Source organism: Lolium rigidum, chromosome 2, assembly GCF_022539505.1.
Source record: "Lolium rigidum isolate FL_2022 chromosome 2, APGP_CSIRO_Lrig_0.1, whole genome shotgun sequence".
In the NCBI taxonomy this organism is placed as follows: domain Eukaryota; kingdom Viridiplantae; phylum Streptophyta; class Magnoliopsida; order Poales; family Poaceae; genus Lolium; species Lolium rigidum.
The window spans coordinates 149,105,437-149,109,123 of NC_061509.1; positions in this window are offsets into that span (position 1 = coordinate 149,105,437).

A 3,687-nucleotide genomic window follows, 5' to 3' on the forward strand; every position below is an offset into this window, starting at 1 on the left:
CCGAAGAGTACCTTTCCGAATCCACCACCAGCAGCCATCACAGCGAGACCCCCACCGCATCTACCGGGGAAGAAATCTCAGCCGACCAGGCCTCCGACGGGCTCGAGGCTGAACTCGCCCAGATGGATGCTTCATCATCCGCTCCGGAATCCGGTACCGGAAGGGGCCAGGAGGCCAGCAGCTCCGGCCAAGGTTCCGGTGTGAACTTGGCCGCGTATACCCGCGGTGCCTGGAAGGGCTCCGATGTGAAGCAACCGGAAATTGATTGGTTGTATCGCTCCCGCAGGATACCGGCACAGGTGTCTTGCCGGATTCCCGGCAACGAGCGGGAGCCCGCGCCTCAACCCGGAGAATTTGTAGTCTTCACCGCTCACTTCGAGCGCGGCTTCGGCCTACCGGCCTCTAACTTTTTCCGTCAATTCCTTAATTTTTACGAACTCCAACCTCACCATCTTCCTGGCAATGCTATTTTTTATCTTTCTTGCTTTGTTTCCTTCATGGAGGCCTACATAGGTCTCCTTCCTACTCTTGAAGCTTTTGCTCGCTTCTTCTGTCTTCGGATCAATTCGATCCAAGACAAGAATCTCCCCAAGCCGAAGCCCACGGTTCAGTGTGGGGCTTGCATCATCTGCGCGAGCCAGGGGAGCCCCTTTTTCAAATTCTCCGGTCTGGAGTCATGTCGGGCATGGCAACAGACCTTCTTTTATGTGAAGAACAAAGGCGCCGCTGATTTCATCAATCTACCGACCTTCCATCCGGGAACGCCATCGAGGGCCAACTGGAGGCACAATCCGGGGAACTCCCATATCGAAACCAACCGGATTGTCCGGTTCATGGAGCAGCTCATCAAGGACACGGACATCTGTTCCGATGATGTCATCCGCGCGTTCATCTCACGCCGGGTGCTCCCCCTCCAGCGTCTGGTTCACAAGATGAGCCAAATGTGCGGCCCCCGAGATCCCACTAAGATCACCAGCTGTGGCCTAAGCAAAAAGGACGTGGTCCTTAAGGCTAGGCAAATCTGCCAAACTGATATGCCGGAGGAGTGGTCCTGGGGCCTCCTTCCCCTCAGCTCCACCAATCCTCCATCTGCCGAAGTAAGAGCTTAAGCAATCCGGATTGTTTTTCCGGTAGCCTCTGATGCGTAGCTAACTATCTTTTTTCTCTTTTTCAAGCCCGCGAGCGTTTTCCTCGCATTGCTGCGGATGCACGAGTCCCTTGCCGCAAGCGCCCCTTGGACGAGGTGGACCCGGATCCTTACGTGGTCGGGAACAAACACAAGATGGGCCGGACCCATACCTTGCGCCCCGGTACCTTTTCAGCCAATGATTCCAGTTCTGATGACGAGTTCTCTATTCTTGAGGTATTTTGTTCTTTCGCTTCCTCATATATTGTCTCTCTTTAGATCTCCCCTCAGCCAGCGCCAACCCTCAGGTCGTGGAGCACGCTGCACCCCTACAGGCAGAGGTTGGCCGGGAGTACCTGGACCACCTTACCTCGTGCGGCCGCAAGAACAAGGCTCCTGCCTCCGAGGCCGGCCCGAGCGAGGATCCACCCGCCAAGTGCTCCAAGAAGGGCGACGCCGACAAGAAGGGCACCGTCAAGCGCTATCGGAAGCAGATTCCGGTCGCTGCCGGGTAAGTTTCCGGTTTTTCTTTTATTTTGCCTTCCGTTTGTGAATTCCTCTGTTTTGTTGCTTTCCCTAACTTTCATTTTTGCTTTACTTTCTTAGGCCCGCGCTGAGCCTCAGCCGGAGCGCACCGGGCATGAGGCCAGAAGCTCCTGAGGACGCTCCCAGGGCCTCCCCTCCTCATCAAGCAAGTCTGGTACCGTCTGGTGCCGGCAAATCTCATGCCTCCTCTCGGGGGGGGGGGGCAACATAAGTGCGGGGCGCGCGGCCCCTGAACCTTTTGATCACCGCGCGGAGGAGGACTTATCTTTCCCTCCAGAAGCTGAAGACACCGGTGCCAGCAACATCGGCGCCGGTATGGAAGAAGCGGAGCGGGCGGAACCTCTGGTTCCTCCCGCTCCCAAGAAGAAAAAGAAGAAGACAACTGCCTCCCCCTCAAAGACCGTGTCGGAAACTTCCGCGCCGGCAAACTCAATTCCGGCAAAGGAAACACCGGAAGCTCCTACGCCACCCAAGGACGCGCCAGCACCCACGACGGCTGCCCCTACCGGCTAGCCAGCCGCTGACAAGCCACCTCAACCGGAAGGTGCCAAGATCACCGCCCAGCAACTTGCTGCGGTGGTCACGGCGGCAACCGCCCCTTCCTCCGGCTCGCGGTCCCTTGTACTGCACGCCGGCCGTGCCGCCGTTGCGGCCAGTGAGACGACCTTGGCTCAGCTAGGCCGGATCAATGAGCTCAAACGGGAAGAGGCCGACTTGGGGCACCTACTTGATTACGCTGAGAAGTGGAATCAAGCGGATCTGTCTCCAGCGACCCGCGGCCTCGGGAAGGACAAGCTTCCGGTGGTCGACCCTGCCGGCCCTCGGAGCACTGGGCAACACTTCAGCCGGCTCCGGCGCGCGGTCAGAGAGTTTGACACCGCGTGGCACGATGCCAACAACAACGTGGTGGTAAGTTGCATAACCTCAAAGTTTTTTATATTCATGCCGGTTTTCAATCTTATATATATATTCTCCCAGTCCCCGAGTTTCGGGTTGAGAACGCAGCTCTTAGCGCGAAACTCCTTTAGAAACATAAAAAACCGGCATAGCTAGTCCCCGAGTTTCGAGTTGAGAACGCAACTTTTAGCCTGAGTCCTCGAGTTTCCGAGGCCCATAGCAAGTGTCAAGGTTAGTTTCTGTGCCCTCGGCTTCTTTTTACCGGTTGCTTTTTTCCTTCCTGTACTTATAAACTCTTTGCACACCAGTTCTTCCGGAAGCCTCCTCCGAGGACCTAAATGCTCAGCTCTCCACGCTAAAAGGTACTATTTTTCGTTCTCGCTTGTCTTGCATCTCTCAATTCTACCGGATATCTTTCTGTTGACATTTCTTTTCCGGATTCCAACTGAAAAGGAGCATCTTGTCTCGGAGCACCGCAAAGCCCTGGATGCCCAGGAGGCTATCACCGTCGGGCTGAAGGACCAGCTCATGGAGGCTGAACTCCGGCACTCGCGGGAGCTCAAGGAGGCCCAGGCTGCAGCTGAGGCCAAGTTGGATGAGTGCGGCGCAACACCGGGGATTCCGGCGCCAACGTGGAACCTGCACAACACAAACCAAGTACTTTGCCCCAACGAAACAGCGAGGTTGTCAATCTCACCCGGCTTGCTGTAAAAAGGATTAGATGTATAGTGTGGATGATGATTGTTTGCAGAAAACAAGTAGAACAATATTGCAGTAGGTTGTATTTCAAGTATAGAGAATTGGACCGGGGTCCACGGTTCACTAGAGGTGTCTCTCCCATAAGATAAACGGCATGTTGGGTGAACAAATTACGGTTGGGCAATTGACAAATAAAGAGGGCATGACCATGCACATACATATTATGATGAGTATTGTGAGATTTAATTGGGCATTACGACAAAGTACATAGACCGCTATCCAACATGCATCTATGCCTAAAAAGTCCACCTTCGGGTTATCATCCGAACCCCTCCACGTATTAAGTTGCTAACAACAGACAATTGCATTAAGTATTGCGCGTAATGTAATCAGTAACTACATCCTCGAACATAGCACCA